General features: G+C 42.8%; 1 long non-coding RNA gene across 4 annotated transcripts in view; it reads right to left on the bottom strand.

Annotated features, from left to right (window-relative positions):
- Positions 1-19,113, bottom strand: part of LOC138736634 (uncharacterized) — a 118,630-nt gene extending 99,517 nt beyond the window's left edge. For all 4 annotated transcript variants that reach the window (XR_011340460.1, XR_011340462.1, XR_011340461.1 and 1 more), the window contains exon 1: positions 18,943-19,113. This is a non-coding gene — a long non-coding RNA (uncharacterized lncRNA). The remainder of the gene's footprint in view (positions 1-18,942) is intronic.
- Between the last annotated feature and the right edge of the window lie 3,032 nt (positions 19,114-22,145).

The raw sequence follows: 22,145 nt of genomic DNA, 5'->3' as shown, positions 1-22,145 counted from the left end.
AGCCACAATAATAATAATCAAACATTAAATGTTGCTGCACAATTTGAGTGCAAAACTCAAGGCAGACCTCGGAGTCGGCATAGTTGATACAAACACACATCCTTTCGAGCATTACCACAATAGCAGATATTCAGCCACTGCTGCAGAGATGACATGAGTAATGTTACTTTCACATCTCTCAGCTGCAGCTGTTCTGCCTGATTCCTTTGTTATAACATGTCCAACATTAGGACAAAGGATCAGCTTATGCTGCAGCACAGACAACAATGGATTCAGTTTTATATATTTTCTGCAATGGCACGTAATTGGCAATTGAACATGAGTCATAGAACAGAGTTAAGGAACATTGAATAAAATGCTGCAATGAGATTCAAGGACATAAACATGATAAATAGAGCGAATTGCTTATGAGAGGGTCTCTGTCGAGATTGGGAAATAAAAATGACTTGATGATGAAAGCGAGTATATCATTGCAGAGATATGAACATTTTCAATATACTTTTACTAATACTAAATATACCAACATTATATAATTTAAAATGTTTCTTTTTTTTATATATTTAACTGTGAAATTCCCAAGATAAGTGGGATTAGAGAATCAGAAAATTGTGAAATTGTTGGTATGTTGCACTTTATCATCAATATTTTAAGTTCAATATTATAAGATAATCTTGAATTTTCAAACACAATGCAAACTTACATTGTGAACCTATTCTCTAGTTTTACTGTTTTGAAACTGAATAGTTCTTTGCACGTGAGACAATGCTCATGTGAAGTACAAACTTTCTCACTAAATTTGGTCAACCTCATCAAGAGAAATTCTCCCAGATCAGGTGGTGGACACATGTTCTTACAGAAAGCAGGACATATGATAAACATGATTGGGGAGGGGGGGGGAGGGGCAGGAGGAGGAAGAACTCTGCAGTCTGTTAGCATAATAAATTCAAGAAATTGTCATCAGCTTACATTTAATGTAATGTAATAGTTACAGGCAGTGAAAAAAATCTTGGTTTCCTTCCAGCCCACTGACCCATACTGCCTCATCCCTTTCCAATAGGCCTGATTCCACATTGATACCATCTTTCAATCCATTTTTATTATTGCTTCACCATTTCTTTAATTTACTCCAGCTACCTATTACTGCATTTTTTTTTCATTGAGAAGCATGCACAAAATAGTTAATTATAATTGCCTAAAGTTTCTTAGGTGAAACCATGCTTTGGAGAAACCCCAAAATGAGTTTGAGTTCCTTTGGTGTTTAATTCTGTTTGGCCTGATGACAAAGTTAAATTCTGATTTGCATTCCCAGCATATGCTGAACATAACTTTTAATGTGTACTGAGAATGAGGAGATGGAATTTTCATCTGTCAAAATTGAATATGTTTAATTGATTTAGAAAGCAAAAAATAATAATGGCAGCCCTCTTTTTGCCACATATTATTCCTTGGTTTCTGGAGTCTTCAGCCACTAGAGTTCAATAAACATTGCATTTCAATCCCTTTCATGTTCCCTTTGGCAATGAACATCAGCCAGATGAACAACAAAATTCTGCTACGTAACATTCACTTATTTGTCACCATAAAGTTTGGAACCTTAGTTTACTGGGCCACATTTCCATCTATCAAAATCTTGACAACAACTGAAGAAAATATTTCCCATAATATTTTAAAAGCAGCCTGCCTGACAATCAATGTAAAATTAGGATAACTTTGTTTCAATTTGTACTCAAGTTGATACATTTCCACCATCATCATTCTTATTGCTAACAGCCTCAGCTGTTTCTATTCCTTCATATCTGCAAAAAAAGCAACATTTTTGTTTCCTTTCCGTATTTATTGGAAATTGATGATGCTGAAAAGTTAAAAAAAAAGAGACTACATTTTGGAAAACTGATACTACTACTTCTTAAGAATTCCCTCAGGATCAAGGGTGGCTTTTGCTTCCCACATTTCTCTGTGGGATCGGAGTGGCTGATGTCACTTCCCCATACTCTAATACAAATAGTCAAGTGACCGATGGATAGTTTTGGAGTGGTGCATTCCTTCCATCATTTACACTGAGCTTCAGTGGACTTAGAAGTTTTAGACAGGTGTATATCACGAAACTCTGCAAAAACAGCGATTGAAGTAAAGACACCATGCTGGGGAAAAATATCAGCGGGTCAATCAGTGTTCTTTATGTCACAAAGGTAAAGGCGCATAACCAATGTTTCTGGCTAGAAACCTTCATCATTATGAGCAAAATGTAAGCAGGTGGTTGAATCAAATGGTGGAGGGGAAAGGACAGAGGGAGGAGCACAGGCAAGAGGTAATAGGTGAATTAGTGAGAGGGCACAACAGACACCTGGGGGTGGGGGTAGCTCTGTGAATGAAGAGGGAAAGGGGTGAAGAGCTGGAGGAAAGGACACAAAGGGTTAGGGAAGGGAGGGAGAACAGGGAATGGTCAAGCAAAAACCAGAGAATTCGATGTTAATCCCATCCAGTTAGAAAGTGTGCAGATGGAATATTAGGTATAAAACATGAAAGTCTGCAGACACTGTGATTAAAGTAAAATCGCAATGCTGGAGAAACTCAACAGGTCAACCAATTTCCTCCAGTTTCCAGATGGCCTTGGTTTGGCAGGGCACAGTGCCTTAGACAGACACGTCAGCGTGGGAGTCATGCGCAGAATTGAAATGGTTGGCCACTCTGTCATTGATGCGGACAATGCGAAGATGCTCAGCGATGCGGTGTCCTATTCTCTCTCTGATATAGAGAAGGACACAACAGGAGCACCGGATGCAGTAGAAGGCTCCCACAGATTCACAAGTGAATTGAAAGGACTGTTTGGGGCCCCAAATGGTGGCGAGGAAAGAAGTGCAAGTGTGGTACTTCCTGTGACTACAGGGGAAGGTGCCAAGTGGGAAGGGATAAGTGGATGAGGGAATCACAGAAGGAGAGCAGTCCCTACAGAAGGTGAAGAGGGGAAGATGTGTTTGGTGGTGGGATCATGTTGTAGTTGACTGAAATTGCAGAGGATAATATTTTGGATGTGGAGTCTGATAGGGTGGTAGGTGAGTACAATGAGAATCCTGTTTTTGATGTGTCTCAGGGCAGAGGGAGAGAGGACAGATGTGTGGTAAGGGCTGTTGATGGTGGTTGAGGAGAAGCCATGTTTTTTGAAGAAGGGGAACATCTCGGATGATCTAGACTGGAAGTTATTCTTGGGAACAGTTGAATTTTAGTTTTAGACTAAAATTTGCTGAAGACATTCAAACAGGACTAAGTTTTGGTTGACAACTTAATCAGCATGGACAAGTTAGGCTGTGCTAAATATTTTGTGTTGCAAAACTGACTTGAATCAAAATTGTGCAAGACCTGAAAGCAGAATCTACATCAAATGTTTACATCAATCCAAGGAACTGAAACAATAATATATTTTGGTTCAAAACACGTGCAATTTAGATGACTCCAAATTCCTCTTTCTCAAAGTTATACACACAGTGACCATATGGCCTCAGCAAAGAGAGATCACTGCTCAGCTGGATGAGTTGGGCTTGACTGATATCCTCTGGGCTTTGCTTCATCTGATCTCTAGGAGACTTAGAACTCTGTGGGATTGTTGCTGTTTGTGTGCACAAGTGTGTATGTGCCTGCGTAACAATCTCAAGGTTCTGCGCCTTCATCTAGCTGAGCTTAGATTGTCTTGTACTCTCTCACCCAGGTTCATGTAGAGTCTTCAGAGACTCCAGACATTATGCCTTGGGAAGTCCTGGTAAAATTTCCAACTTCCCACAATTCCACACATGAGTGCACAATATAATTCTCTGAAGGAGTGAATTGTAACATGACAGGAGGGTCACTTTTAATTCTATGCCTCCCTCTAGAACTGTGTACTTTGAGGTACAAAAGAGAGCAAAAAGATGATGCTGAGTGGTGGAATAGAGAATATCTGTTGATGACAGCAATGAGGGAGGAGCAGGACATCGCATGAAGGTGAGATTGAATCTCTGCCATTGTAGGAGCCAAAGGCTCATTGTTTACCATTGTCGGTTCGGCCGTGGGCTTCAGCAATTCCCGGGTCCTGGTGGTTGCACGTGTTTGGTATCTTCCAGTGCACTTGTGCTATGGACCGGGGGTTGGTGCATGTATGAGGGATGCATGTGGTTGGAGCAGTTAGTTAGCCCACATTGAACATTATGGCAGTAAAGTGACAATGAGGGTGAGTAGGGCTCACATATTTTCAGTTGACTGTTATCACAGATAAAACATTTATTATTATAGATAATTTGTCACAGACATTGTTGCAATAGATAGTTTTCACATGGATATTACAACTTAGGAACATTTGGACTATGTTATAATAAATCATTGCAAGTTTATGTATTCATCAATAAACCTAAAATAAAACTCATCTGGACTTAGAAGTGGACTATATCAAAACGCATCACAGTAAAGAGCCCCATCTAGCCTCCATCAGTCTGAGTATCAGCCACAGAGGGGTCCACTGCTGCTAACCCTAAAGCAGGATGTCCTATAGACATGTTGGTAGAGCCAGGTAGAAACCCGCTTGTTGACAGCAGCACATCATGGCCTTAAGAAGAGGCAGGATTATGTTTGTGGATACCTTCTATGTATTTATTTAGTTTGAACACAGTTTGGAAGTCCTGCCACTTGGTGCTCAAGGTCCATGGACAGTTGGATGGAGATGTACAAAATGGCCACCACCCCCGCTGCTGTTGGCGTCATCGCCGAGGCACGATTAAAACCACTGAAGAAGGTATTGACTGAATTTAAAGTCGGCAACTTGGAAATGGCTGAAGGTTTGTCACAAAATGGTGGTGAAGAGGATAAAAATGCAAAGGATGTACAATTCAAACTGGAGAAAGAGTCAAAGATTAAGGCCACATCTGACATCAGGATGAAATACAACCAGGCGACAGTGTGTAAAACGTTGGAAGCAGGAGAAGCAAGCAAAATTCTTCTGGATCAAGCTCCAGTATTACGTCTGCATGTTTAAAGGCTGAGGCTGAAGTGGCTGCTCTTGTTGCAAAACAAAAAATGCTTGAGGGTAAATATGCCTTAGAAGAACAAGAGGAAGAGCAGGAGGAACACTTGAAGAACCAATGTCATTTGAATCTTACCTTCCTTATGACCAATCTCAGAAAAGAAAGAAAAAGATGAGCAAATCTATTTCTGGGAAGGTTAAAGAGACTTGTCTGTTAAAATCAAGAGGATCAGATAAAATTTGGTTCTATGAGCTCAAACTTTCCCTATGAGAAGCAGAATTCTGTAGAACAGAAGGAAGCCAAATGACATGCCTTGTGTTAAATCCAAAAAGAGGATGATTGATGTGGTACCAGACTAACCAGTTATTCAGCCCGACTACAGATCTCTCCCTTCCGTGGATTTTACTTCATTATCACCACCCAAAGGGAAAGCTGTGTCTATTCTGTCTGAGGAAGATCTGAGGTTTACCGGTCACCTGTTTTAATTCAAAGATGCAAGTGTGCTTTGGTTCTAAGATTGTTTATCTTCCAAAGATGATGTCTTTATTTGAACAGTGCATTGGAGTTCTTCAAAATAATGTGGACTCTATTCATGAATCAAAGGAGTGCTATTTGAAATCTTGGAACCTGTATTGAAGCCATTTACCTCTATCATATTGAGCACTTCAAACCAGTGTTTGTTAAATAAGCTGATTTGTGGTTAAGATACTGTCAGAAAGACTTTAAAATCTCGGACAGAAATGGTCCAACAGACTCAACAAAGTCTGCCTTCTACAGGAGATGGAGGAACTTTGACAAGTCTACACTGACTTTATTTTGTTTTTTGGACCTTTCCCCTTGCCCACTACACAGACCACAGACTTTACTGATCCAGAGTGGTGGTAAAGATCACTCTTTTTCAAGGCTATGTACTGGTAACCTCTGGCCTTATGAAGAAGAAAGAAGATCTACATAATAGTGGAATTTACTGGATTTGAGTGTTATTTATAATTGTGCAATTATTATTTGAGACATAATAATTAGGCGGTGGTGCAAGAGCCAAAGGCTCGTTGTATACCATTGTCAGTTTGGCTGTGGACGTCGGCAGGTTCCCGAGACGCGAAGGTTGCACATGCACGGTATCTTCCAATGCACATGCGCTATGGACTTGGGGTTGATGCATGCACAAGGGTTACGCAAGGATGGAACAGTTCTTCAGACCGCATTGAACAATATAGCGGTATAGAAATGAAGAGAGTGAGTGAGGCTCGCATATTTTCTGTTGACCATCATAACAGATTAAATGATCATTATTATAGTCTTTCACGACAGACATCGTAATAGATCGTTTCCACATAGACTTGAAACATTCGGACTGCGTTATAATAATTCGTTACAAGTCTTTGTGTTCATCAATAAACCGTTAAAAACTCATCTGGACTTCGAAGTGGATTATATTGAAATCCATCACAGAAAGGAGCCCCGCCTAGCCTCCAAGCGGCTTTAGTTGCTACTGCTTTGTTTGCTCAGATGGATCTTGTACAAGGCATAAATAGCTGGACTTACTGGGGCTCGGTCTTAGAAAGGTCGGACTCGGGGTCGGAGGAGGCAGTGAGTCAGCGTCTGGTGTCGTGCGAGAGGAGGAGGAGCCAAGAGACAGCATCAGAGAGGTGAGGAGCATAAATAGCTGGACTTACTGGAGCTTGGTCTTAGAAAGGTCGGACTCAGGGTCAGAGGAGGCAGTGAGTCAGCGTCTGGTGTCGTGTGAGAGGAGGAGGAGCCAAGAGACAGCATCAGAGAGGTGAGGAGCATAAATAGCTGGACTTACCGGAGCTTGGTCTTAGAAAGGTCGGACTCGGGGTTGGAGGAGGCAGTGAGTCAGCGTCTGGTGTCGTGTGAGAGGAGTTAATTGGGGTTAATTGGTAAGGGCTAATAAAAGGAGTAGAAAGGGAGGGAGCAGCGCAGTGAGTGAGTGGCCCAGTGAAGGAGTGGGGACCTGGGACTTTGGCTCGAGGGACTTTGGTGAGCAGGGGCTAAGAAGGAGCTCCTTGTGTGAAAAGGTATCTTTGAAATAACATATTTATAGTAAGAAAGGAGGAAATGGAGTCAGTTGGGGTAGTTAAGTGCTCCAATTGTGGGATGTGGGAAAGAGACAGCACAGCTGTTCCTGATGACTACACCTGCAAAATGTGCATCCAATTGCAACTCATGAGTGACCGTGTTAGGGAGCTTGAGCTGCAATTGGATGAACTGAGGATCATAAGGGAAGCAGCGGCAGTGATAGAGAAGAGTTACAGGGAGACAGTCACCCCTAGAAGGCAGGAGTCAGGGAATTGGGTGACTGTAAGGAAAGGAGGGAGAGTGCCTGTGCAGAGTACCCCTGTGGAAGTGCCACTCAGCAACATGTATTCGGCATTGGATACTGCTGGGGGGAACAGCCTACCAGGGACGAGTCGTGGGGGTCAGGTCTCTGGCACAGGGGCTGCCCCTGAGGTTCAGAAGGGAAGGAGAGATAAAAACAGGATACTTGTAGTTGGGGACTCATTAGTCAGAGGGACAGATAGAAGGTTTGTGGGATGAGATTGGGGATCCAGGTTGGTCTGTTGCCTCCCTGGTGCCAGGGTCAGGGATATCTCTGATCGAGTTCATAGCATACTGCAAGGTGAAGGAGAACAGCCAGAAGTCGTGGTCCGTGTGGGGACCAATGACTTAAAAGTGGGGATGAGGTCCTGAAACAGGATTATGTGGAATTATGTAGGAAGTTAAAAAACAGGACCTCCAAGGTAGTAATCTCTGGATTGCTGCCGGTGCCACGCGCTAGTGAGGGTAGAAATAGGAGGATGTGGAGGATGAATGTGTGGCTAAAGAGATGGTGCAGGGGGCAAGGGACAAAATTTCTGGATCATTGGGATCTCTTCTGGGGAAGGTCAGACCTGTACAAAAGGGACTGACTCCACTTGAACTGGAGGGGGCCCAATGTGCTGGGAAGCAGATTTGCTAGAGCTGTGGGGGAAGGTTTAAACTAGTTTGGCAGGGGTGTGGGGAACAGAGTGTGAGAGCAGTGTCAAGGGAGCATGGCCACCTAGATAGGAATAATAACGATAACAAAGATAGGATGAAGATTAGGGTAAAAGGTAGAAAAGAGAATATAGGTGAGGGTCATTCTCTGAAATGCATATATTTTAATGCAAGAAGCATAGTGAACAAGGTAGATGAGCTTAGAGCATGGACAGATACTTGGGGTCATGATATTGTGGCAATTAGTGAGACCTGGCTACAGGAGGGGCAGGACTGGCAATTTAATATTCCAGGATACATTTGTTTTAGATGTGATAGAGCAGGGGGTAAAAAAGGGGGAGGAGTTGCTCTGCTTGTTAAGGAGGGCATTACTGCCGTGAGGTGGCAGGATGGTCTGGAGGGATTGTCCAGTGAAGCTGTTTGGGTGGAATTGAGGGGTGAAGGAGGCATGAGGGTGCTAATAGGGGTGTATTACAGACCACCATATAGGCCAAGAAAATTAGAGGAACAAATTTGTAGGGAGATAACATATATGTGTGAGAATCATAAGGTAGTGATCATGGGAGATTTTAACTTCCCTCACATTGATTGGGATACCCATACAGTTAGAGGGCTGGATGGGCTAGAGTTCGTTAAATGTGTTCAAGATTGTTTTCTAAATCAATTAGTAGAAGAACCGACTCAGGATGGTGTAATATTAGATCTCCTGTTAGGGAATGAGCTAGGTCAGGTATCGGACATTAATGTTGGAGAACAAATTGGGTCTAGTGATCATAACTCTGTTAGTTTTAGGGTAGTTTTAGGGAAGAACAAGGAGGGGCCTAAAGTTGGGGTTCTGGATTGGAGAAGAGCAAATTTCGAAGGAATAAGAAGGGATTTGGGGAGTATTGAGTGGGACAGGATATTTTCAGGTAAGGATGTAAATGAAAAATGGAGGATATTCAAAAAAGAAATTTTGCAGGTACAGAGTAGATATGTCCCAGTGAGGATCAAAGGAAAGGCTGGAAGTCATAGGGAGGCTTGGTTTTCGAGGAATATTGGAAATTTGGTTAGGAGAAAAAGGGAGGTGTACAAGAGGTATAAAGAGCAGGGAGCTGAAAGTTTGAAGGAGGACTACAAGGAGTGTAGAAGGAATCTTAAGAAAGAAATTAGAAAGGCAAAAAAAAGGCACGAAGAGGCTTTGGCAGACAGAGTAAAAATAAATCCAAAGGGTTTCTATAGGTACATTAAAAGTAAAAGATTAGTGAGGGATAAAATTGGACCCCTTGTAGATAGCGAGGGTAGGCTGAGTGAGAAGTCAGAGGAAATGGGGGAAATTTTGAATGATTTCTTTGCCTCGGTATTCACTAGGGAAAAAAATATTGAACCAGTTGAAGTAAAGAAAAATAGTGAGGAGGTCATGAAGCATATAAGGATAACCGAGGAGGTAATGATGGCTGTGTTGAAAAAGATAAAGGTGGATAAATCTCCGGGACCGGACAAAATATTCCCAAGGACACTCAGGGAGGCTTCTGGACAGATAGTGCGGCCATTAACAGAGATATTTAGGATGTCACTGGCCACGGGGGTAGTGCCAAAGGATTGGAGGGTGGCGCATGTGCTTCTGCTGTTTAAGAAAGGGTCCAAATGTAAACCTGGGAATTATAGGCCTGTGAGTCTGACGTCTGTGGTGGGTAAGTTGATGGAAAGTGTTATGAGGGATGGTATTTACAAATATTTGGAGGTATAGGGAGTAATCAGCATGGTTTTGTCAGGGGTAGATCATGCTTGACAAACCTGATTGAGTTTTTCGAGGGGGTTACAAAAAAGGATGATGAAGGGAAAGCTGTGGATGTTGTCTATTTAGACTTTAGTAAAGCTTTTGACAAAGTTCCCCACAGGAGGTTAGGAAAAAAGGTGGAGGCATTAGGCATAAATAAGGAGGTAGTGAAATGGATTCAGCAATGGTTGGATGGGAGGTGTCAGAGAGTAGTGGTAGAAAATTGTTTGTCCAATTGGAGGCCGGTGACTAGTGGAGTTCCTCAGGGATCAGTCCTGGGTCCACGACTGTTTGTTATATATATTAACGATCTGGAAGTAGGGGTGGAGAATTGGATAAGCAAGTTTGCGGATGATACAAAGATTGGTGGTGTTGTGGACAGTGAGAAAGATAACTGTAGATTAAAAGGTGATTTAGGAAGGCTGGAGGTGTGGGCTGAGAAATGACTGATGGAATTTAATACAGATAAGTGTGAGGTGTTACATTTTGGAAAGGCAAATCTAAATAGGTCATATGCATTAAATGGTAGGCTATTGAGATGTGCAGAGCAACAAAGGGATTTAGGAGTGATGGTAAATAGTACCCTCAAGGCTGATACTCAGGTAGATGGTGTGGTGAAGAAGGCATTTGGAATGTTGGCCTTCATAAATCAGTATATTGAATTCAAGAGTAGGGAGGTTATGATGAAATTGTACAAGGCCAAATTTGGAGTACTGTGTACAGTTTTGGTCACCAAATTATAGGAAAGATATAAACAAAATAGAGAGAGTACAGAGAAGGTTCACAAGAATGTTGACAGGATTTCAAAGTTTGAGTTACAAGGAAAGGTTGTGCAGACTAGGGGTTTTTTCTCTGGAGCGTAGAAGATTGAGGGGGGACTTGATAGAGGTGTTTAAGATTTTAAAAGGGACAGACAGAGTAAATGTGGATAGGCTTTTTCAATTAAGAGTGGGGGAGATTCAAACTAGAGGGTATGGTTTAAGATTGAAGGGGGAAAATTATAAGGGGAACATGAGGGGAAATTTCTTTACGCAAACGATGGTAGGGATGTGGAATGAGCTTCCGGCAGACGTAGTTGAGGTGGGATCATTGGTTACATTTAAGGAAAGACTGGATCGTTACATGGATAGGAGGGGACTAGAGGGGTATGGACCGGGTGCTGGTCAGTGGAACTAGAAGGGTGGGAATTTGTAACAGCATGGACTAGTAGGGCCGAACTGGCCTGTTCTGTGCTGTAAGTGGTTATGCTAAGCAGTTTTTAACACTGATTGGCTGCATAAAGTTAAGAGGCCAGAACAAATAACTTGAGTAGTGAACTCAAAAGATGCTGGAATAAGGAGTAAAAAGCAATTTGCTGGAGGAACACAGCAGGTCAAGTTGCAACAATGGGAGAAAAAAAATGATTTTCTTCTTGATGAAGGGCTCCTATCCGAAACATCAATCATTCTTTCTCTCACTGACGCAGCAGAACCTGCTGAATTCCCCAAGCAGGTTTTTTTTTTGTTGCAACATATCATGGATGATTCATTGTTCTGACCTTTCTTGATCTGATGAGGGTTTAAGCCAGTTGTTGGATTGAAACCCATGGCTGGAAATGTAATACTTCCCACTTCTGTTGCAACTTCCAGCCATGACTTCTTGAGATCTCTGGTAACTTTTTCCATCCTATCAACATGGAACACAATATACCTTAGAACATTTACGCATCTCAACATTTCATTGAGAAGTTCATTGCAGAAACCTGGAGCAGCATTCCTGATCTCCTTTGCGTCAAGGAGTGAATATCGTATCAAGTATCTGTCCTTCAAGATTCAGCCCAAATTGGTCAAGAAATCTGGAAGTAATGTGCTGCTGTCACATTAGGGTAAACTGACAAGAACTTCCTATCTGCCAACCACAGGTTGGCTGTGTCTGCATTTATAGCCCCTCTCCCTAAAATGCTTTGTTGCATTTGACACACCTTAGAGACAAGGATAAATTGGTGAAAGTGCTTTAATGGCAAAAAGGATATTTGCAGCGACCTAACTTGGGATCACATCTTTGCTAATATATTTCTTTGGCTTGGCTTCGCGGACGAAGATTTATGGAGGGGGTAAAAAGTCCACGTCAGCTGCAGGCTCGTTTGTGGCTGACCAGTCCGATGCGGGACAGGCAGACACGATTGCAGCGGTTGCAAGGGAAAATTGGTTGGTTGGGGTTGGGTGTTGGGTTTTTCCTCCTTTGCCTTTTGTCAGTGAGGTGGGCTCTGCGGTCTTCTTCAAAGGAGGCTGCTGCCCGCCAAACTGTGAGGCGCCAAGATGCACGGTTTGAGGCGTTATCAGCCCACTGGCGGTGGTCAATGTGGCAGGCACCAAGAGATTTCTTTAGGCAGTCCTTGTACCTTTTCTTTGGTGCACCTCTGTCACGGTGGCCAGTGGAGAGCTCGCCATATAATACGATCTTGGGAAGGCGATGGTCCTCCATTCTGGAGACGTGACCCATCCAGCGCAGCTGGATCTTCAGCAGCGTGGACTCGATGCTGTCGACCTCTGCCATCTCGAGTACCTCGACGTTAGGGGTGTGAGCGCTCCAATGGATGTTGAGGATGGAGCGGAGACAACGCTGGTGGAAGCGTTCTAGGAGCCGTAGGTGGTGCCGGTAGAGGACCCATGATTCGGAGCCGAACAGGAGTGTGGGTATGACAACGGCTCTGTATACGCTTATCTTTGTGAGGTTTTTCAGTTGGTTGTTTTTCCAGACTCTTTTGTGTAGTCTTCCAAAGGCGCTATTTGCCTTGGCGAGTCTGTTGTCTATCTCATTGTCGATCCTTGCATCTGATGAAATGGTGCAGCCGAGATAGGTAAACTGGTTGACCGTTTTGAGTTTTGTGTGCCCGATGGAGATGTGGGGGGGCTGGTAGTCATGGTGGGGAGCTGGCTGATGGAGGACCTCAGTTTTCTTCAGGCTGACTTCCAGGCCAAACATTTTGGCAGTTTCCGCAAAGCAGGACGTCAAGCGCTGAAGAGCTGGCTCTGAATGGGCAACTAAAGCGGCATCATCTGCAAAGAGTAGTTCACGGACAAGTTTCTCTTGTGTCTTGGTGTGAGCTTGCAGGCGCCTCAGATTGAAGAGACTGCCATCCGTGCGGTACCGGATGTAAACAGCGTCTTCATTGTTGGGGTCTTTCATGGCTTGGTTCAGCATCATGCTGAAGAAGATTGAAAAGAGGGTTGGTGCGAGAACACAGCCTTGCTTCACGCCATTGTTAATGGAGAAGGGTTCAGAGAGCTCATTGCTGTATCTGACCCGACCTTGTTGGTTTTCGTGCAGTTGGATAATCATGTTGAGGAACTTTGGGGGACATCCGATGCGCTCTAGTATTTGCCAAAGCCCTTTCCTGCTCACGGTGTCGAAGGCTTTGGTGAGGTCAACAAAGGTGATGTAGAGTCCTTTGTTTTGTTCTCTACACTTTTCTTGGAGCTGTCTGAGGGCAAAGACCATGTCAGTGGTTCCTCTGTTAGCGCGAAAGCCGCACTGTGATTCTGGGAGAATATTCTCAGCGACACTAGGTATTATTCTATTTAGTAGAATCCTAGCGAAGATTTTGCCTGCAATGGAGAGCAACGTGATTCCCCTGTAGTTTGAGCAGTCTGATTTCTCGCCTTTGTTTTTGTACAGGGTGATGATGGTGGCATCACGAAGATCCTGAGGCAGTTTACCTTGGTCCCAACAAAGCTTGAAAAACTCATGCAGTTTGGCATGCAGAGTTTTGCCGCCAGCCTTCCAGACTTCTGGGGGGATTCCATCCATACCTGCTGCTTTGCCACTTTTCAGTTGTTCGATTGCCTTATATGTCTCATCCAGGGTGGGAACCTCATCCAGCTCTAGCCTTAGGGGCTGTTGAGGGAGCTGGAGCAGGGCGGAATCTTGGACTGAGCGGTTGGTACTGAAAAGAGATTGGAAGTGTTCTGACCATCGGTTGAGGATGGAGATCTTGTCGCTGAGGAGGACTTTGCCGTCTGAGCTGCGCAGCGGGCTTTGGACTTGGGGTGAGGGGCCGTACACAGCCTTTAGAGCCTCGTAGAAACCCCTGAAGTCGCCAATGTCCGCGCTGAGCTGTGTTCGTTTGGCGAGGCTAGTCCACCACTCATTTTGGATCTCCCGGAGTTTGCGCTGAAGATGGCTGCATGCGCGACGGAAGGCTTGTTTCTTCTCTGGACAGGACGGCTTTGTAAGGTGAGCCTGGTGGGCAGCTCGCTTCTTTGCCAGCAGCTCCTGGATTTCCTGGCTGTTTTCGTCAAACCAGTCCTTGTTTTTCCTGGAGGAGAAGCCCAGTACCTCTTCAGTGGATTGCAGTATGGTAGTCTTCAACTGATCCCAGAGGGTTTCAGGGGACGGGTCCGTGAGGCGGGTTGCAACGTCGAGCTTTGCTTTGAGGTTTGCCTGGAAGTTTCCTCTCGCTTCGTCTGACTGCAGTTTTCCAACATTGAACCTCTTTCTGGGGGCTTTATTGTTCCTGGGCTTTGGCTTGAAGTGAAGGTTGAGCTTGCAGCGAACCAGCCGGTGGTCAGTGTGGCATTCCGCGCTAGGCATGACCCTGGTGTGGAGCACATCTTGTTTGTCACTTTCTCGCACCAGGATGTAGTCCAGGAGGTGCCAGTGTTTGGATCGGGGATGCATCCAGGTGGTCTTAAGGCTGTCCCTCTGCTGAAAAAGGGTGTTTGTAATGACAAGCCGCTGTTCTGCGCAGAGCTCCAACAGGAGGCGCCCATTGTCGTTGCACTTGCCGACGCCATGCTTGCCCAGGATTCCTGGCCAGGTTTCTGAGTCTTTGCCGACACGAGCGTTGAAGTCGCCCAGGATGACAACCTTGTCGGCTGTAGGGGTACGTTGGATGAGGTTGCGCAGGTCGGTGTAGAACTTGTTCTTTTCTGCTGGTTCCGCCTGGAGGGTTGGAGCATAGACACTGATGAGGGTGATGTGACGCTTGTTTTGAAGTGGGAGTCGCATGGACATGATTCGGTCCGAGAGGCCTGTCGGAAGGTTTTCGAGTTTGGAGGCAATGAAGCTCTTGACCATGAAGCCTACACCAGATAGGCGTCGTTCATCCGAAGGCTTGCCAGACCAGTAGAGTGTGTAGCCCGCGCCGCGTTCTTGGAAGCTGCCTACATCTGCCAGGCGGACTTCACTGAGAGCGGCTATGTCGATGTCAAGTCTGAGGAGTTCATGTGCAATGAGGGCAGACCGACGTTCAGGTCGATGGCTGTCAGTCTTATCTAGCATGGTTCTGATGTTCCAGCATGCTAGCTTGAGTTTGTGAGCATCTTTTGAGGGGGAGGACGTGGAGGGGGAGGACGTGGAGGGGGAGGACGTGGAGGGGGAGGACGTGGAGGGGGAGGACGTGGAGGGGGAGGACGTGGAGGGGGAGGACGTGGAGGGGGAGGACGTGGAGGGGGAGGACGTGGAGGGGGAGGACGTGGAGGGGGAGGACGTGGAGGGGGAGGACGTGGAGGGGGAGGACGTGGAGGGGGAGGACGTGGAGGGGGAGGACGTGGAGGGGGAGGACGTGGAGGGGGAGGACGTGGAGGGGGAGGACGTGGAGGGGGAGGACGTGGAGGGGGAGGACGTGGAGGGGGAGGACGTGGACCTGTCCTCGGGCCTGCGCAAAGGAGCTTTTAGGTGGAGTGCAGTGCGCGCAGTACTGGCCCCACCTTTATTATACAGGTCGAATACCCTGTATCTGAAGTTCCAAAAACTGAAAAGATTCAAAAAACAAACTATTTTAGCACTGACATGACGTCACAAGTGGGGAAAAATAATTCAGCACCGACTAGCCAGTGTGGGGCTCTGACATTCTGTTGGCACCAGTTTGATTACAAAAATAGTTTTAAAAAAACAAAACCTTTGCTTCTGGCTGGGAAGATGCCAAATGGAGCTGGATCCAAGCCTGCAGTGGTAGCGATTCCATTCTGAACATGGGGTGCCGTGCCGTCCGCATCAAAGTCACCTCGGGCTCCCAGGCAGGAACGGGGACTGGCGGCGGCAGTTGAGAGGTGTCGGGGACCAGCAGCAGAGATTTTTTTGGGGTATATATTAAACTTTATTTCATGTAAATTTTCATGTCGCTTGTTGTTTAACCACTGATACAAGTGTTCTGCGATGATACTGTGCTGTTTTGGGTTTTTTTTCTCAGTTTTGTTCCAATAACCAAAAAAAAAACAAACAACATCTGGTCCCAACCATTTCGGATACATATACGCTGCATAAATCTCTGATTTACATACCACTTTATAAATATCCCTTGTTGGAATTTTAGGCAGGTTAAAGAATACATTTTCTCCTGGATTTACTAGATCGGCCGTAAGGTCTGTTTCTGTGCTTTAATGTTCTATGATTCTAACGTCTGAGTTAAATCTTGATTGTAAAATTAGTTGGAAAAAAATTCCTGATTATTTTGTTGTTCAGTATTTGTGCTAATCTGAGAAAGTTTGCAGCTTATATTACCTTGTGTTAGTTTTTTCCCCCTGAAACCTCAGTACTTGAAGAATTCCTCACATAGCAAAATATACCAAAGATATCTCTAAATGTTATAAGAGAAAGCAGAGTTTAAAAATAACAAATGACAAAGCTACCAGAATTATTTTGAGATGAATCATTTTTACATTCTATTTCATAAGTCAACAGTGGAGGCCATCTCACTCTGTGTTAGATCATTTGAACTACAAGAGCAATTATTAAAGGGTGTTCATTGACTATAACCTGGCATTTAGCTCATCATACCAGTAAATCTATTAATCAAACTCTGGAATAAGGGCTCTGTTCGTCCCTTTGCAATGGTATTCTCAAATTCCACATCAGCAGATCCCATTCAGTACAAATTGGTAACGTCACCTCCTCCACCTCCTCCTCCTCTTCCTATCAACCGGTTGTATCTCAAGACCTCTTGCTTACCCTTAATCTATTCCCTCCACATCCATGAATTCATGGACAAGTACAGCTCCAATGCAATCTATGAATTTACAAACCACACTACATTGGCCAAATAGTGGGTAATGAAGAGTCAGAATCTGGGATGGAAATCAAGAATCTGGTTGCATGGAGCCAGAAATATCTTGTTCTCAATGTCAACAAGACCAAAGATTTTATTGTAGATTTTAGGAAGGAGAGGCCGAAGGATCACAAACCTGTCTCTTTCAAAGGGACAGAGTAAAGAGAGTTTGTACCTTCAGGTTCCTATGAGTCCACATATTGGATGATCTCTTCTGGAGCCAACACATGGAGAAACCATGAGAGGGTACACCAATGCTTCAACTTTCTAAATCTAAGGTGATTTAACAGGTTGCTGAATACCCTGTCAATCTTTTACAGGTGTAAAATCAAATTGTCCAGGGAGAGATATTGCACCCCACTTGGTCTGCATTTTCGAGACTGATGTGTCCAAAACTCATATTTGCTCAAATCTCCACTCTCTTTCAATAGTGATGTCAAAGAGCACAACATTGGGCGAAGCCTTATCAGTGTCACGTCTGGAAGTGTATTGGTTAAATCTTCCTAGGACTGTCATTTCCAGGCTGGAAATAATGAGGGAGTAGAACCTAGTTAACATCTTCTCTTCCTCTGATCAATTAGAGATTTAATACCCAGGCTATAACCTGTTTGTGATGCCATCAGACATTAACTTTCTATGTGGTGGTTGACAGGAAATGTGGTCAACATGATAAAGCACATGATTGGATATTTAGAGTTATTTAACCCAGTTTATGGTCTTTGACAATCACATTCTGTATTAATGAAATAAATGATAGCACAGAATTATTTTTACATCAATGTGACTTGCCTAGCAATAACAAATATCACATCATACTTGGGAAAAATTTCTTCTGTTATGAGCCCAGATGACCCCAAAACCCAGCAGCAATAGATATTCACCCAAGACAAATGGTTACTTAAACAAATGGTTGCTTTTAATTATATTTAAACATGAAAACAGAATCACACTTTAACTTATCACTATTGACTTAACTAACCTAATTTAACCCCCTTCTAATTCTAAGCGCATGTGTACATAATATGTGTATAAGTTCGGAAAAGTTCTTTGATTCACAGTCCAATCTCACTTCTCATTCTTCCAAGTTCATTGGCTGCAAGCAATTCTTATACTGTGCACAGAATTTAACATTTATAAAGTTCACCAGACTTTGGTGCTTGAAAGGAAAATGGTTCAGCTCAGGTAGGTTCTTGTTGGTTTAGAGAGAGCTTGGTTGTTCCAGGACATCCACAATTGATTCCTTTTTAATCAGCCACTCCAGTGACTTGCTGACAAAACTTCCCCCCTTCAGGATTCTCCAGGTGAATACCTCTTTCTTTCAGGTCACCACAGAGTCTTTTTTGTTTCTCTTATTCCAAGTGAAACATTAGACAGTCAGTCCTCTCCTCTTGCATGAACCACAAGGGCTTTGACCAGGCTGAACAAAGCACTTTCAAATCCATCTTCCAAATGGGGCTTTTCACAAGCTTGTTGGCTTGTCCTGTTCCAATCCCAGCTGCTGATACTGGCTGTAACACTGTAAAAGTAATCTATGTGTGTGTGTTTTTCTCTCCCTCTCTCTGACTCAGAGAAAAAGCTGTTTGACTCTCTCCTTGCAAAACCACATGACCCTCTTAGAACAACTCCAGACAATCTGCGGCTCCAACAAGATCTTTCATCTTTTGTAGACAACAATCCATTAGTGAAGTCTCTTGGGCACTCTCCAAAGCTCTTGCAAAAGCTGTGGAGCTGATAGGTCTAGCATTAGCAGAGCTCCAGTATTTCAAATAAGATCTGTTTTAAAATGTTTGTGTGTGACCTACTATAACAAACCTTTCCCAATTTATCTCCCAAAAACATATCTATATACTCTGTCACCCATCATGACAACTTACAACTTCTGTCATCAGGTTAAAATGTTGTCATAAACAATCATTGACCCAAAATTTTGATTGTGTTTCTCTCCCCACTGATGCTTCGTATTACCAACACGATTTGCAGCAGTTTTTCAGCAGTATTTAAACGATGCTTGAGGATAAAACTCAACATAGTGCTTTCATCAAGAAAAGCCTTTTTCCAAGGCACCATTGATAATGATACAAATCACACAAGGAAGTTAACAACATTGCAATGAAGTAATCCCTCAGTAGGGGCTGAAATGTTGAAGTTAATGAAGGGATATTATTTTGTACCTGCTGACTGCACAACAAGGCAATTTCAAGGAACGTTTTCTTCAAGCAGTTGTTTCACAAGCTCCAGCAATCCCACCCTGACCTGATCAGAGCTGCAACTGGACTGATCAGTACAAGTCGAGTGCCCTTTATCCAAAAATCTGAAATGCTCCAAAATCTGAAACTTTCTGAGCACCCACACGGCGCCACAAGTGGAAAATTCCACATCTGACCTCATTTGCCCGTGTGGGGCTTTGACGCTCTGTTGGCGCCAGTTTGTTACCAACCAATGCCACTGCCAGACCTACGTGCATTACTCACTGTGATGACTCTGAAGGAAGCATTTAAAAAAAAGCCATCCAGCAGAATTTCTCGTATTTAATGCTGCATTTATCTTCTTTTGAAAGTAGACATCAAGTTCTTTTTTGGCAAATACAAAACATTATTTTCAAGTGAAATCTGAAATGCCACATTTGAGTGTAACATGACCAAGCAACATTATTGCATTAAAAAATAGAATATAGCGTATTGTAACCTTTTGATCAAAGCACAGCATCAAAGGTGGAGACTGAAAGCCTGCCATTGTTTGTTGTTGTTGTTTAACAGCTGATGGAGGTATTCTGGTGATGCTACTGCCCTGCTTAATTACCCTAAACACAATATTCCAAAACCTGAAACACTTCTGGTCCCATGCATTTTGGATAAAGGGTACTCAACCTGTGATACAAAAAAATGGTGAGGGGTCTTGAGACAGGCACCAGGGCTCTAATCAGTTTAATCCAAGATGACAGTCCGAAAGACATGAAGCCAATACGACATACCTTGAGCATTGCAACATCTGTGTTGATTAATAGATCAATAACATGCCTGTCATCAGCAAATTTTTACCATTTGTCTGTTTATTTCATTCTTAAATCTATCAGACATGATGTCATAGTTTTCTTTAATTCTCAAAATACTCAGAGGATTTCCTTATTTGTGCATCTTCCTGCAGCACGGCTACTCTGCTTATAATCAAGTTTTGCAATAACATCTCTAATGAAGTTTATAAAACTTGGATGGCTTTCAAAAGGCACTGAAGATAATCTGTTCATTAAAGACACAATATCAGACCAAGATGGTAATGCTACTTGAATCCATTATAAAGTCAAGAATGTGACCTGCAAATGTTCCTGCAGAATGCATGTCACTGCAAAATCTGATAAAAGTACAAGTCCATGGTCTGATCACTGAAACTGAATACTTTCTAACCATATGCATTCAATCACTCATCACCTCTTCACCTCCTGACAAAATGAGGCAGACTATGAAGAATCCAAGTAATTTGGATAATTTACAAGTAATTCACTAAACTCAGCTCTTGGTGTAAATACCCCAACGTCAATCAATTAACTGTCTCAGATTGAAGATCTGGCTAATACAAGGTCAGTAAAAGCTACTTTCCCCTTGTCAGTTGTCCGTTTATACATTTTACGCAAAATTGCTGGGAAAAAAAAACTCAGCAAGTCATGTAACATGATGCAGCAAAGATAAAGATACATAATCAACATTTTGGGACCAAGGCCTTCTGTTTTTACATTGTGTTCAAAATATAAGGAACAATTAACCTAAGAAATGGTAATCAGAACACATTTTGATTGAAGAATAAGATTGCATTCAAGTACAATCAAATGTATTACAATCAGCTCAATCTTAATGATGAGATAGTTGATATTCCCAGACATATCATTGCTAACAATCAATATACTTTATATTTTTTAGGACTGGGAAAGTTACTATAGGAAGAACAATTAGTTTAAATGATATTATCTAGCATCCTTTTACATAATTTATAATTGGCAAGAGTATAAGGGTCACAGAAGGTTCCTTGGAGAATGGCACTTTTAAACTTAATTTCCTTTCAAAGTGACACAAGATCCTGACACTTCCCCATACATCAGTTCACGGAATAACGTTTTGGAAAGAAACATAAAATTATGGGTAATTAAGCTTGAGATAAAATAGATAATCATGAATGAAAATTAATTTAAATTAGTTAAATATCCCAAGAGTTAAAATGGAATGTCCAGTAAATAAAAGGACAATCTCTCTCCCTCCATTTAACTAAAGGTGCATATGTATAACATTGCCTGGAATAACTGTGGATGATATTAGCATATGAATGCTTAAAACACTACAGCTATTAAAATAGCAATGAATGAAATGAAGATTCTAGTCGAGGAAATATACGTAGCATGGTGAAGAATGATCTCTGAAGAAATTATAATCCAAACCTTATTGAAAATTTTAAAAGTTAGTCATACAGCACCACCACAGGCCATTTTGGCTCACGAGCCTATGCCATCCAATAATTAACCTACAACCACCGATATGTTTCGAAAAGTGGGAGAAAACCAGAGCCCCCGGGGAAAACCCACACAGACATGGATAGAACATCCAAACTCCTTACAGACAGTGCAGGATTCAAATCCAGGTCCAGATCACTGGCGCTGTAATGGCGTTGTGCATCAACCATGCCGCCCATTCATTAGGGAAACCATAATAAGCAATCAGTACATTTCCATGACTAACTATTGATGTCAGTTTTAATTAAATGATTATTGGCCAAAGCACTGTAACAAACTCTACTCTGACTCAACCTTGACAAAGAGGAGAGGACTTTACGAATAATTTCCATGCAAGAATTTCTTCATTTGAATGCAATGGCATGAAATTTGCTTTGAGTTGCAAGAAGACGCAAGAAGTTCAAGCACAGGAGTTCCTTCGATTTAATCTCTATTCTAAGATTTTATTGTTTATGTTCCTATGTTTCCCACATCCTTCAATTCCCTTAATATTCTATCTCACAAGCCTGTGAGGCTAACTTCAGTTAGTCACTCGGTTGATTAAATCAACAAAGACTTGATAAAATTTGATTGATTTTTTTTCTCTGTTCTTCATTAATTCAAGTGTTGACATTGTGGTGGATCACACACTATGCCATGGAATTTCAGAGAGTGAGTTTCCAATTAAAATTCCATAACCTCTCCAGGAATGAGTATTTGATAAGACTCAGCAAGTTGCTCTTAGGATGAAGAAAACATCTTTATTTTGGAACTTGAGTGCCACTCACTTCCATGATGCACTTTATCCTATCCAAATTTAAAAAAAAAACAAACTTACTGGTCAAAAGCATTCACATTCTATTGAACAGAACACTGCAAGGCACCAGGGCCTGCACAATA

Source organism: Narcine bancroftii, chromosome 6 (genome assembly GCF_036971445.1).
Source record: "Narcine bancroftii isolate sNarBan1 chromosome 6, sNarBan1.hap1, whole genome shotgun sequence".
NCBI classification, from domain to species: Eukaryota; Metazoa; Chordata; class Chondrichthyes; order Torpediniformes; family Narcinidae; genus Narcine; species Narcine bancroftii.
Note: the sequence above shows the minus strand (reverse complement) of the source record. Positions and strands in the feature narration are given on the sequence as shown.